Raw genomic sequence first — 13,861 nt, forward strand, 5'->3', positions numbered from 1 at the left:
GAGGACCACGGCTTTAAAAACCTTTCTCCCAAAAAAGGCCTCAGCCGAGGCAAAAGTATCAACTTGTAGAATTTGGAAAAAGTATGCAAAGAGGACCATGTTGCCGCCTTGCAAATCTGTTCCACAGAAGCTTCATTTTTGAAAGCCCAAGAGGAGGAGACAGCCCTAGTAGAATGAGCCGTAATTCTCTCAGGAGGCTGCTGTCCCGCAGTCTCCTAAGCAAAACTAATCATACTTCTTAACCAGAGGGAAAGAGTAGTAGAAGTGACCTTCAGACCCTTACATTTTTCAGAGAAAACAACAAACAGGGCAGAAGATTGTCGAAAATCTTTAGTAGCTTAAAGGTAAAATTTTAGAGCATGCTCAACATCCAAGTTATGCAAAAGACATTGCTTATGAGAAGAGGGATTAGGACAAAAAGAAGGAAGAACAATTTCCTGATTAATGTTTCAATCCGACACCACCTTAGGGAGAAATCCTAATTTAGTGGGAAGGACCGCCTTATCTGCATGAAAAATAAGGTACGGGGAATCACACTGCAGAGGTGAAAGCTCAGAACTCTGCGAACGGAAGAAATGGCAAGGAGAAACAAAACCTTCCAAGATAACAACTTTTATATCAACAACATGAATCGGCTCAAACGGAGCCTGCTGCAAAGCTTTAAGAACTAGGTTAAGCCTCCAAGGAGGAGCAACAGGTTTGAACACAGGCCTGATTCTGACCAGGGCCTGAACAAACGCTTGAACATCTGGTAAATCTGCCAGACGTTTGTGAAAAAGAATAGACAGTGCAGAAATCTGACCCTTCAGAGTACTGACTGACAAACCTTTCTCCAGGCCATCCTGAAGAAACTATAACATTCGGGGAATCCTCACCCAACTCCAGGAGAAACCCTTAGCTTCACACTAAAAAAGGTATTTACGCCATACCTTATGGTAAATCCTGTGAGTAACAGGTTTACGAGCCTGAAGCATAGTATCAATGACCGCTTCCGAAAAACTATGTCTAGACAGAACTAGACTTCAATCTCCAAGCAGTCAGCTTCAGAAATTTGGATAGAGGAATGGACCTTGAATTAGAAGGTCCTTCCTCAGAGGTAACCTCCAAGGTGCAACAGATGATCTGCAAGCCAGATCCTGCGAGGCCAGGCAGGAGCTATTTGATCATAGATGCTCTCTCCTGCTTGATACGAGCAATGACTCGTGGAAGGAGAGCAAACGGAGGAAACAGGTATCCTAGACCGAAATCCCACAGAACAGCCAGGGCATCTATCAGGGCGGCCTGTGGATCTCTTGAACTTTAACTGTACTTTGGAAGCTTGGTGTTCTGACAAGACACCATCAGATCCAACTCTGGAACCCCCCACATGAGGGTTATCCTGGAGAACACTTCCAGATGGAGAGCCCACTCCCCGGGATGAAAAGTCTGTCTGCTCAGAAAATCCGCCTCCCAATTGTCCACTCCTGGAATGTGGATGGCAGACAATTGTGAGCTTCCGCCCACTGCAGAATGCGATTTACCTCCTTCATGGCTAAGGAGCTCCGAGTTCCTCCCTGGTGGTTGATGTAAGCCACTAAGGTGATGTTGTCCGACTGGAATCTGATAAACCGGACTAAAGATAATTGAGGCCAAGCTGTCAAGGCATTGAAGATTGCTCTAAACTCCAAGATGTTTATGGGAAGAGAGGACTCTTCCCAAGACCACAGGCCCTGAGCCTTCAGAGAACTCCAAACAGCTCTGACAGGCTGGCGTCCGTAGTCACAATCACCCAGGAGGGTCTCATGAAACAAGTGCCCTGAGATACATTTTCCTGAAAAATCCACCACGAGAGAGAGAGTCTCTTGTTAAGTGGTCCAGATTTATCCTCTGAGATAAATCTGAATGGTCTTTGTTCCGTTGACGGAGCATGCATAGTTGCAGTGGTCGCAGATGGAACTGAGCAAAAGGAATGATGTCCATGGAAGCTACCATCAGACCAATAACCTACATGCATTAAGCCTCTGATGGACGAAAGGCAGACTGGAGGGAAAGGCAAGAAGCCAGAAGTTTGGATTTTCTGATGTCCGTCAGGAAAATCTTCATAATAACAGAATCTATGATTGTCCATAGAAAAGTCACCCTTGTAGAAGGAACTAGAAAACTCTTCTCCAGATTCACTTTCCACCCATAGGAACGTAGAAAAGACAACAACATCTCTGTATGAGATTTTGCTAGTTGAAAAGATGACGCCTGAACCAAAATGTCGTCTAGATAAGGCGTCACTGCAATTCCCTTGGATCTGATCACTGCCAGTAGAGCTCCCAGAACCTTTGAGAATACTCTGGGAGCTGTGTCACGACCAAATGAAAGTGCAATAAACTGGAAATGCTTGTCCAGAAAGGCAAACTTTAGAAACTGGTAGTGATCCCTGTGAATTGGAACATGTAAGTATGTGTCCTTCAGGTCTATGGTCGTCATGAACTGACCTTTCTGGACCAATGGAAGAAAACGAATAGTTTCCATCTTGAAGGATGGAACCCTGAGGAATTTGTTGAGGCATTTGAGATCTCAGATGTGGCCAAATGTTCCCTCCTTTTTGGGAACCACAAATAGATTTGAAGAAAATCCTATACCCTGTTCCTCTAGAGTGACTGGAACGATAACTCCCAGGGAGGATAGGTCCTTTACGCAATTTAAGAAGGCCTCCCTCTTTACCTGGTTTGAGGATAGTCTTGACAGGAGACATCTGCCCCTTGTAGGGCAAGACTTGAATCCTATTTCTTTTACAAGATATGATGAGTCCACAGATTATAGATATGAAGATATGAAGAGCTCCACAGCAGAGCTGAATATAAAGTGCCCCCCCTCAGTCATTCTCTTTGCCTGTGTTAGTGATAGGAAGAGGCAGAGTGAGGTGTTAGTTATAGATTCTTCAATCAAGATTTTTTTATTTTTTAAGTAGTGCCTCAGTGTGCTACTTTGTTCTCGGTATAGCCTAGACCAAATCACTCTCTTCAGTGCAAAAAGAGAAGCATTTGGTGGCTTCAAAGCAATGGGAACTTGTGGGATTTTATTCTTTCTGCGCCTCCCAGATTGTTGCTGCCCTGCTTGTAAGTCTGAGGGAAGGAAATAAACTCGTACTTTTTGTGTCCACAGGCCAATGTGAGGAAAGAATTTAGGACCTCGCAAGCCGGGTGGAATGCCTTTGCTATCTGGCAGAATGAGGTAAGTGCTGTCTTTATTTCTGGGGAGAAAGCATCTCAGAAAAAGGCCTGGGCACTTTGTCATTTCTCTTGTTAAGTGTGTTCAGTCCACGGGTCATCCATTACTTATGGGATATATTCTCCTTCCCAACAGGAAGTTGCAAGAGGATCACCCAAGCAGAGCTGCTATATAGCTCCTCCCCTCACATGTCATATCCAGTCATTCTCTTGCAACCCTCAACAAAGAAGGAGGTCGCGAGAGGAGCTGGAGTTTTTACTTAACTATTCTTCAATCAAAAGTTTGTTATTTTAAATGGCACCGGAGTGTGCTGTTTTTCTATCTCAGGCAGTATTTGGAAGAAGAGACTGCCTGCGTTTTTTATCTATGATCTTAGCAGGCGTAACTAAGATCCACTGGCTGTTCTCGACATTCTGAGGAGTGGGGTAACTTCAGAAACTGGGAATAGCATGCGGGGTCCTCCGCAAATGAGGTATGAGCAGTACTTTATTTTCTGGGAATGGAATTGACTAAGAAAATACTGCTGTTACCGTATGATGTAAGTACAGCCTTAAATGCAGTGGTAGCAACTGGTATCGGGCTGATAAATGTATGCGCAGTCGAGTTATATTCTAGGGACTAGAATTTGACTGAGAAAATACTGTTAACACTGTAATAATACTTAAGCCTTCTCTGCAGTGGTAGCGACTGGTAGCAGGCTTAGTGATAGCTTTGCATGACATTGAAAAATGTTGTTTTTTAATAAAACGTTTACTGGCATGTTAGTCGTTTTTGTGAGGTACTTTGGTGATAAATCGCTTTGGGCATGATTTTTTCCACATGGCTAACATATTTTTCTGCATGGAAACAGTTATATCAGGGCTCCCACTGTTGTGATTGGAGTGGGAGGGCCCTTGTTTTAGCGCCTTGTTGCGCAGTTAAAATTATTGCACAGTCTTTCTGCTTCTTCCTCCTTGATCCAGGACGTCTCTAGAGAACTCAGGGGTCTGCAAATTTCATTTGTGAGGGAGGTAATCAGTCACAGCAGATCTATGACAGTGTGCTGACTGTGATTAAAAGCGTTAAATCTTAATTGATATCTGTTTTATCCGTTTTGGGTATCGAGGGGTTAATCATCCTTTTGCTAATGGGTGCAGTCCTCTGCTACTAATACACTTCTTGTTAAGAATTGTTTAATTATATCTGTATTTTTGAAGCGCTGCAGCGTTTTTTATATTGCTTGTAAAACTTATTGAAAGTGTTTTAAACATGTCTGATTCAGAGGAAACTGTTTGTTCATCATGTTCAAAAGCCAATGTGGAGCCCAATAGAACGATGTGTACCAATTGTATTGATATTGCTTTGAATAAAAGTCAATCTGTACCGATAAAGAATTTATCACCAGACAACGAGGGGGAAGTTATGCCGCCTAACTCTCCTCACGTGTCAATACCTGCGTCTCCCGCTCGGGAGATGCGTAGGATTGAGACACCTAGTACATCTAGGCCCTTACAAATCACTTTACATGATATGGCTAATGTTATGAAAGAAGTATTATATAATATGCCCGAATTAAGGGGCAAACGCGATAGCTCTGGGTTAAGGACAGAGCACGCTGATGACACGAGAGCCATGTCTGATACTGTGTCACAATTTGCAGAACATGAGGACGGTGAGCTTCATTCTGTCAGTGACGGTTCTGATCCGGGGAGACCGGATTCAGAAATTTCAAATTTTAAATTTAAGCTTGAGAACCTCTGTGTGTTACTAGGGGAGGTATTAGCGGCTCTGAATGATTGCGACACGGTGGCAATTCCAGAGAAAATTGTGTAGGTTGGATAGATACTATGCGGTACCGGTGTGTACTGACGTTTTTCCTATACCAAAAAGACTTACAGAAATTATAAGTAAGGAGTGGGATAGACCCGGTGTGCCTTTTTCCCCTCCCCCGATATTTAGAAAAATGTTCCCTATAGACGCCACCACACGAGACTTATGGCAGACGGTCCCTAATGTGGAGGGAGCAGTTTCTACGTTAGCCAAGCGTACCACTATCCCGGTGGAGGATAGCTGTGCTTTCTCAGATCCAATGGATAAAAAATTAGAGGGTTATCTTAAGAAAATGTTTGTTCAACAGGGTTTTATATTGCAGCCTCTTGCATGCATTGCGCCTGTCACGGCTGCAGCGGCATTCTGGTTTGAGTCTCTGGAAGAGGCGATTCGCACAGAGCCGTTGGATGAGGCCTTGAGCAAAGTTAGAACCCTTAAGCAAGCTAATGCGTTTGTTTCAGATGCCGTAGTACATCTAACCAAACTTACGGCTAAAAATTCCGGATTCACCATACAGGCGCGCAGAGCGCTCTGGCTTAAATCCTGGTCAGCGGATGTAACTTCCAAGTCTAAGCTACTTAACATTCCTTTCAAAGGGCAGACCTTATTCGGCCCCCGGCTTGAAGGAAATTATTGCTGACATTACGGGAGGTAAGGGCCACGCCCTTCCTCAGGACAGGGCCAAACAGTCTAATTTTCGTGCCTTTCGTAACTTCAAGGCAGGAGCAGCATCCTCCGCTCCAAAACAGGAAGGAACTACTGCTCGTTACAGACAAGGTTGGAAAGGCAACCAGTCATGGAACAAGGGCAAGCAGGCCAGAAAGCCTACTCCCGCCCCTAAGACAGCATGAAATCAGGGCCCCCTATCCAGAGACGGATTTAGTGGGGGGCAGACTTTCTCTCTTTGCCCAGGCTTGGGCAAGAGATGTGTAGGATCCCTGGACGTTAAAGATCATATCTCAGGGATACCTTCTGGATTTCAAATCCTCTCCTCCACAAGGGAGGTTCCATCTTTCGAGGTTATCGACAAACCTAGTAAAGAGAGAGGCATTTCTACAATGTGTACAAGACCTCTTAATCATGGGGGTGATCCACTCAGTTCCGCGATCGGAACAGGGACAAGGATTTTACTCAAATCTATTTGTGGTTCCCAAAAAAGAGGGAACCTTCAGACCAATCTTGGACTTAAAGATCTTAAACAAATTCCTAAGGGTACCATCGTTCAAGATGGAAACCATTCGAACCATCCTACCCATGATCCAAGAGGGTCAATATATGACCACAGTGGACTTAAAGGATGCTTACCTTCATATACCGATTCACAAAGATCATTATCGGTACCTGAGGTTTGCCTTTCTAGACAGGCATTACCAGTTTGTGGCTCTTCCCTTCGGGTTAGCCACGGCCCCGAGAATTTTTACGAAGGTTCTGGGCTCACTTCTGGCGGTACTAAGACCACGAGGCATAGCGGTGGCTCCGTACCTAGACGACATTCTGATACAAGCGTCAAGTTTTCAAAATGCAAAGTCTCATACAGAGATAGTTCTAGCATTTCTGAGGTCGCATGGGTGGAAAGTGAACGTGGAAAAGAGTTCTCTGTTACCACTCACAAGGGTTCCTTTTCTAGGGACTCTTATAGATTCTGTAGAGATGAAGATTTACCTGACGGAGTCCGGTTATCAAAGATTCTCAATGCTTGCCGTGTCCTTCATTCCATTCCAAGCACATCAGTAGCTCAGTGCATGGAGGTAATCGGCTTAATGGTCGCGACAATGGACATAGTGCCATTTGCGCGCCTGCATCTCAGACCGCTGCAACTATGCATGCTCAGTCAATGGAACGGGGATTACTCAGATCTGTCCCCTTTGCTAAATCTGGACCAGGAGACCAGAGATTCGCTTCTCTGGTGGTTGTCACCGGTTCATCTGTCCAAAGGAATGACCTTTCGCAGGCCAGATTGGACGATTGTAACAACGGATGCCAGACTTCTAGGCTGGGGAGCAGTCTGGAATTCCCTGAAGGCTCAGGGATCGTGGACTCAGGAGGAGAAACTCCTCCCAATAAACATTCTAGAATTAAGAGCAATATTCAATGCTCTTCTAGCTTGGCCTCAGTTAGCAAAGCTGAGGTTCATCAGATTTCAGTCGGACAATATCACGACTGTGGCTTACATCAATCATCAAGGGGGAACCAGGAGTTCCCTAGCGATGTTGGAAGTCTCGAAGATAATTCGCTGGGCAGAGTCTCACTCTTGCCACCTGTCAGCGATTCACATCCCAGGCGTAGAGAACTGGGAGGCGGATTTCCTAAGTCGCCAGACCTTTCATCCGGGAGAGTGGGAACTTCACCCAGAGGTATTTGCTCAACTGATTCGTCGTTGGGGCAAACCGGACCTGGATCTCATGGCATCTCGCCAGAACGCGAAGCTTCCTTGTTACGGATCCAGGTCCAGGGACCCGGGAGCGGTGCTGGTAGATGCATTAGCAGCCCCTTGGGTTTTCAACATAGCTTATGTGTTTCCACCTTTTCCATTGCTACCTCGGCTGATTGCCAGGATCAAACAGGAGAGGGCATCGGTAATTCTGATAGCGCCTGCGTGGCCACGCAGGACCTGGTATGCAGACCTAGTGGACATGTCGTCCTGTCCACCATGGTCTCTTCCTCTGAGGCAGGACCTTCTAATTCAGGGTCCTTTCAACCATCCAAACCTAATTTCTCTGAGGCTGACTGCCTGGAAATTGAACGCTTGATTCTATCAAAGCGTGGGTTTTCGGATTCGGTTATTGATACATTAATACAGGCTCGGAAACCTGTGACAAGAAAAATTTACCATAAGATATGGCGTAAATATTTATATTGGTGCGAATCCAAGAGTTACTCATGGAGTAAGGTTAGGATTCCTAGGATATTAGCTTTTCTACAAGAGGGTTTAGAAAAGGGTTTATCCGCTAGTTCGCTAAAGGGACAGATTTCAGCTCTGTCTATTCTTTTACACAAACGTCTGGCAGAGGATCCAGACGTCCAGGCCTTTTGTCAGGCTTTGGCTAGAATTAAGCCTGTGTTTAAAGCTGTTGCTCCTCCGTGGAGCTTAAACTTGGTTCTTAAAGTTCTTCAGGGTGTTCCGTTTGAACCCCTTGATTCAATTGATATTAAGCTTTTATCTTGGAAAGTTTTGTTTTTGATGGCTATTTCCTCAACTCGGAGAGTCTCTGAGTTATCTGCCTTACATTGTGATTCTCCTTATCTGATCTTTCATTCAGACAAGGTAGTTCTGCGTACTAAACCTGGGTTTTTACCTAAGGTTGTTTCTAACAGGAATATCAATCAAGAGATTGTTGTTCCATCATTATGTCCTAATCCTTCTTCGAAGAAGGAACGTCTTTTGCATAATCTAGACGTGGTCCGTGCTCTGAAGTTCTACTTACAGGCAACTAAAGATTTTAGACAACCTTCTTCTCTGTTTGTCGTTTATTCTGGACAGAGGAGAGGTCAAAAGGCTTCGGCTACCTCTCTCTCTTTTTGGCTTCGTAGCATAATACGTTTAGCCTATGAGACTGCTGGACAGCAGCCTCCTGAAAGAATTACATCTCATTCCACCAGAGCTGTGGCTTCCACCTGGGCCTTTAAGAATGAGGCCTCTGTTGAACAGATTTGCAAGGCTGCAACTTGGTCTTCACTTCATACTTTTTCCAAATTTTACAAATTTGACACTTTCGTTTCTTCGGAGGCTGGTTTTGGGAGAAAGGTTCTACAGGCAGTGGTTCCTTCTGTTTAATGTTCCTGCCTTGTCCCTCCCATCATCCGTGTACTTAGCTTTGGTATTGGTATCCCATAAGTAATGGATGACCCGTGGACTGAACACACTTAACAAGAGAAAACATAATTTATGCTTACCTGATAAATTTATTTCTCTTGTAGTGTGTTCAGTCCACGGCCCGCCCTGGCTATTTAAGGCAGGTTCTAAATTTTGAATTATAACTCCAGTCACCACTGCACCCTATAGTTTCTCCTTTCTCGTCTTGTTTCGGTCGAATGACTGGATATGACATGTGAGGGGAGGAGCTATATAGCAGCTCTGCTTGGGTGATCCTCTTGCAACTTCCTGTTGGGAAGGAGAATATATCCCATAAGTAATGGATGACCCGTGGACTGAACACACTACAAGAGAAATAAATTTATCAGGTAAGCATAAATTATGTTTTTTTACTATTCCTCATGGTAATACATGAAGGTTTTCTCCTAGCCTATTAGGAGACTTAATGCAGCTGGGATAATCTACCGGTGGTTTTATATTTTATATTCAGACTGACCGGGTGAGGTTATAATGAGCTCTGGGAGTTTTTAATAGTCTGCTCATAGTAACGCAGTAGGTGTAAGGGCAAGTATACAAGGGTGCCCGGGAGAGCAGTATACATGTGTTTTATTTGTCTCCCGGTGCCTATATTTAAAGCAAGGGTGCCCGGGAGATTGCACAATACTTTCTGCATTATACACTTGTTCTTTTTGTGCCCAGCTCCTATACTTAAAACAATGGCGACCGGGAGCTGAATTATGCAATGCCCACGAGGGGCGGGGCTTGTAGAATGGTGCTCTGAGGTGTCAGGCTATCTCTGACGACGGACAGAGGATTAGACAGTTATCCAAGTTTTACGAACAGTGGTATAGTGTGTTCTTAACATCCATAAAGCGTTGTTACATGATTTACACAGAAAAATGTGATATACACGCTATTATCTGTGCTGGCTCCCATCGGCTTGTATTTACAAGTATAACGGCCGACAGGGACGTTTATTTTATGGCACCTGTTAAAAGGAGCATTTATGTCTCTTTTGCTGCTGTTTGGCTTTAAACTAATGTGTCAACCGACAGGGAGGTTTTATTTATTAAGCATGACAGTCTCGCTCCTTACGGCTTAAAGGGATATCTGTCAGGAGATCTCCTTGCAGGGGTTATGATGTTTTTTTACTGTCCCCAACATATTCATTTCACACTGACTAAGGGGATTGTCTGTATTCTCAAGAATGCTCCATTTGTCTTAAATTAGACTGGGAGAATTTACGATGGGCGGAGATAAGGTTCGCACCATCATTTACCCGCTTGTTGTAAGTTATTATCGAAAGGGAGCCCTCTCAGTTGTACTATAGAGATTTTGTACGCTTTATGTGTGCGTGTTTTTCAGTGATCTAGATAAATTCCTCTGCTGAGTTAGCATATAGCAGAGAAGCTTCTCAGACACTCAGTATGTACGCTTGTTATCTATCAGTGCCCCATACATTTACTGACAGACTCCTATAGGCTACGTAGCAGTCTGGGGGTTCTGGGTTTTATGCCATATATAGCAGAAGTACCTTCACTTTTTTTGGGGTATTGTGCCAATTCAGTCACAGTTTTACTCTGGTATCCCTTCAGATTAAATAAATCTTTTGTTTTTCTAAAGATTTTCATGGAGGGGAACATCCTTGAGTATTTGCTGCATTCCGCTGTTTATTTCAGTTTTGGGGTTAATATGGAACAAGTACACTCATTTAAAATTTAAAGTGACAGTAATGTTTCATTAAAATGTTACACTCCCTTTTTCTGCATCTTCTCCTTTTAAGGTGTTTGGTTTTTGGGAGTAGGTTGTTACTGTTCATCTTGTGCCACTAACCTATAGTGGTCTAAGATTATACAGGATGGTGTGATCTGTTCTAGTGTATCCATTGAGAAGGGCCTCACAGAAGGGGTTTCTCATTAACACCTTAGTTACGGGGGCTAGGAAAGTTTCCAGCTTAGTAAAGTGAATTCCCTTTGGGAATAGTTGGGTTTTTTTCAATGGTTATATGGACCAACTGTGTTCTCAATAACCTTAGTACCATCATTAGTGCAGCAGCATTTTGGACTATTAAGTCAGAATCTCCCCTGAAATTTAAACAGGATAGGGATTCGCTGTCCCAGCTCTCGGAGCTTTAGGGTTAGAGCTTTGATATACATATGTATGCTCTTAGTTTGAGACCCTCTACAGGACGATTTTGTGGAATCCTGACCTGATGGAGCATAAGGCTCAATTTGATATGCTGATTGAAATCAAGGACAGCAATGAAAGAGTAATTTGCCCTGTTCCGATTCCGGAGCAGGGGCACAGGAGGGTCAGGATTTCTATTCCCATCTGGTCCCAAATAGGAGGGATTTTTCCAGATCTAAGTTTGTCTTAGAGGCGTTTTTACGTTGTGTAATAGACCTCTCCACTGTGGGAGTAATTTAAGTTTCAATGCTGGAACAGGAACAGGGGTTTTTACTCAAATCTTTTGTGGTTCCCAAAAAAGAGGGAACGTTCCGACCCATTTTAAATTTCAAGAATCTAAACGGGTTCTCAAGAGTCCCATCCTTTAAGATGGAGACTTTTCAGATAATTCTTCCATTGATCCCGGTCAATCTATGACTACCGTGGATTTAAGGGATGCATATTTTCATATTCCTATCCACTGAGATCATCTTCGGTTCCTGAGGTTTGTTTTTCTGGACAAACATTTTTAGTTTGTGGCCCTTCTTTTCGGGTTGGCCACAGCAATCAGGATCTTCACGAAGGTTCTCAGGCCGCGGGGCATTACAGTGGCGCTTTTTCTGGACGACATTCTGATCCAGGCGTCATCTTATCAGCTGATAAAATCTCATTTCGAGATCGTCATATTCTTTCCAAGGACTCACGGGTGGAAGGTGAATCTAGAAAAGAGTTAATTACTTCCACAAACAAGGGTTCCTTTCCTGGGAGCTCGGATAGATTTTATATCCATGAAAATCTTCTTGACGGAAGTCAGAAATTTAAAGATTCTGAATACATGCCGATCCCTTCAGTCCAAACCGTGGCCATCAGTGGCTCAGTGCACCACTTTCTCTGGTGGGTTACGAATGACTTCGCCTAAACCGTGATTTGCAGGTTACCGAATTTGCCTTTATTGGAGGTGTTTGGATTGATGGTGGTGACAAGGGACATCATTCCATTTGTTCGTTTCCATCTCAGATCTCTACCACTGGGCAGGCTCAAGCAGTGGAATTGAGATTATACGATTTTTATCTCCTCAGATAGATCAGGAGACAAGGGACTCACTTCTTTGGTGGTTGTCGCAGGATCTTCTGTCCCAAGGGACGTACTTCGCAGACCCTCATGGGTAATATTGACAACGGATACCAGTCTACTAGGATGGAGTGCAATCTGGAATACCCTGAGCGCTCAGGGTGTGTGGACTTGGTCAGAGTCTCTTCTTCCGATCAATATTCTGGTAAGAAGAGCAATAGTCAATGCTCTTCAGGCCTGGCATCAGTTGGCTTCGGCCAAATTCATCCGTTTTCAGTCTGACAACATCAATCATCAGGAGGAACAGGGAGTTCCTTGACGATGACGGAAGTCTCCAAGAGAATTTGGTAGGCGGTGATTCACTCTTGTTATCTGTCCAAAATCTACATTCCAGGGGTGAGAGGCGGAATTTTTTTTAGCGGACAGACGTTTCATCCAGGGGGGTGGGAATTCCATTCGGAGGTCTTTGCCAACCTGATTCTCAGGTGGGGCAGACCAGAATTTGATCTGATGACATCTCGTCAGAATGCCAAGCTCCCAAGATACGGATCCAGATCCAGGGATCCTCGGGCCGAACTGATAGATGCCTTGGCAGTGCCTTGGTCGTTCAACCTTGCTTGTGTGTTTCCACAGTTTGCTCTCCTTTTCAGGGTGATGCACGGATCAAATAGGAAAAGGTTTCGGTGATTCTCATCGCTCCTGCGTAGTCTCGCAGGACTTGGTTGTGCCGATCTGGTGAACATGTCCTCTCTGCCACTGTGGAAGCTTCCATTGAGGCAGGACCTTCTCATTCAGGGGCCCTTCCATCATCCGAATCTGGTTTCTCTACAGGGAGTGCAGAATTATTAGGCAAATGGGTATTTTGACCACATCATCCTCTTTATGCATGTTGTCTTACTCCAAGCTGTATAGACTCGAAAGCCTACTACCAATTAAGCATATTAGGTGATGTGCATCTCTGTAATGAGAAGGGGTGTGGTCTAATGACATCAACACCCTATATCAGGTGTGCATAATTATTAGGCAACTTCCTTTCCTTTGGCAAAATGGGTCAAAAGAAGGACTTGACAGGCTCAGAAAAGTCAAAAATAGTGAGATATCTTGCAGAGGGATGCAGCACTCTTAAAATTGCAAATCTTCTGAAGCGTGATCATCGAACAATCAAGCGTTTCATTCAAAATAGTCAACAGGGTCGCAAGAAGCGTGTGGAAAAACCAAGGCGCAAAATAACTGCCCATGAACTGAGAAAAGTCAAGCGTGCAGCTGCCAAGATGCCACTTGCCACCAGTTTGGCCATATTTCAGAGCTGCAACATCACTGGAGTGCCCAAAAGCACAAGGTGTGCAATACTCAGAGACATGGCCAAGGTAAGAAAGGCTGAAAGACGACCACCACTGAACAAGACACACAAACTGAAACGTCAAGACTGGGCCAAGAAATATCTCAAGACTGATTTTTCTAAGGTTTTATGGAGTGATGAAATGAGAGTGAGTCTTGATGGGCCAGATGGATGGGCCCGTGGCTGGATTGGTAAAGGGCAGAGAGCTCCAGTCCGACTCAGACGCCAGCAAGGTGGAGGTGGAGTACTGGTTTGGGCTGGTATCATCAAAGATGAGCTTGTGGGGCCTTTCCGGGTTGAGGATGGAGTCAAGCTCAACTCCCAGTCCTACTGCCAGTTTCTGGAAGACACCTTCTTCAAGCAGTGGTACAGGAAGAAGTCTGCATCCTTCAAGAAAAACATGATTTTCATGCAGGACAATGCTCCATCACACGCGTCCAAGTACTCCACAGCGTGGCTGG

At 44.4% G+C, this 13,861-nt stretch overlaps 1 protein-coding gene and 1 non-coding gene across 3 annotated transcripts in view; both read left to right on the forward strand.

Moving 5' to 3' along the window:
- The window catches only part of NBR1 (NBR1 autophagy cargo receptor), a 357,560-nt gene that overhangs the window by 249,766 nt on the left and 93,933 nt on the right, over positions 1-13,861 (forward strand). The window lies entirely within an intron of this gene.
- Positions 10,400-10,514, forward strand: LOC128646382 (U5 spliceosomal RNA). Its single transcript, XR_008400312.1, has one exon. It is a non-coding gene; the product is annotated as a U5 spliceosomal RNA (small nuclear RNA).

Source organism: Bombina bombina, chromosome 1 (assembly GCF_027579735.1).
Source record: "Bombina bombina isolate aBomBom1 chromosome 1, aBomBom1.pri, whole genome shotgun sequence".
Taxonomy (NCBI): domain Eukaryota; kingdom Metazoa; phylum Chordata; class Amphibia; order Anura; family Bombinatoridae; genus Bombina; species Bombina bombina.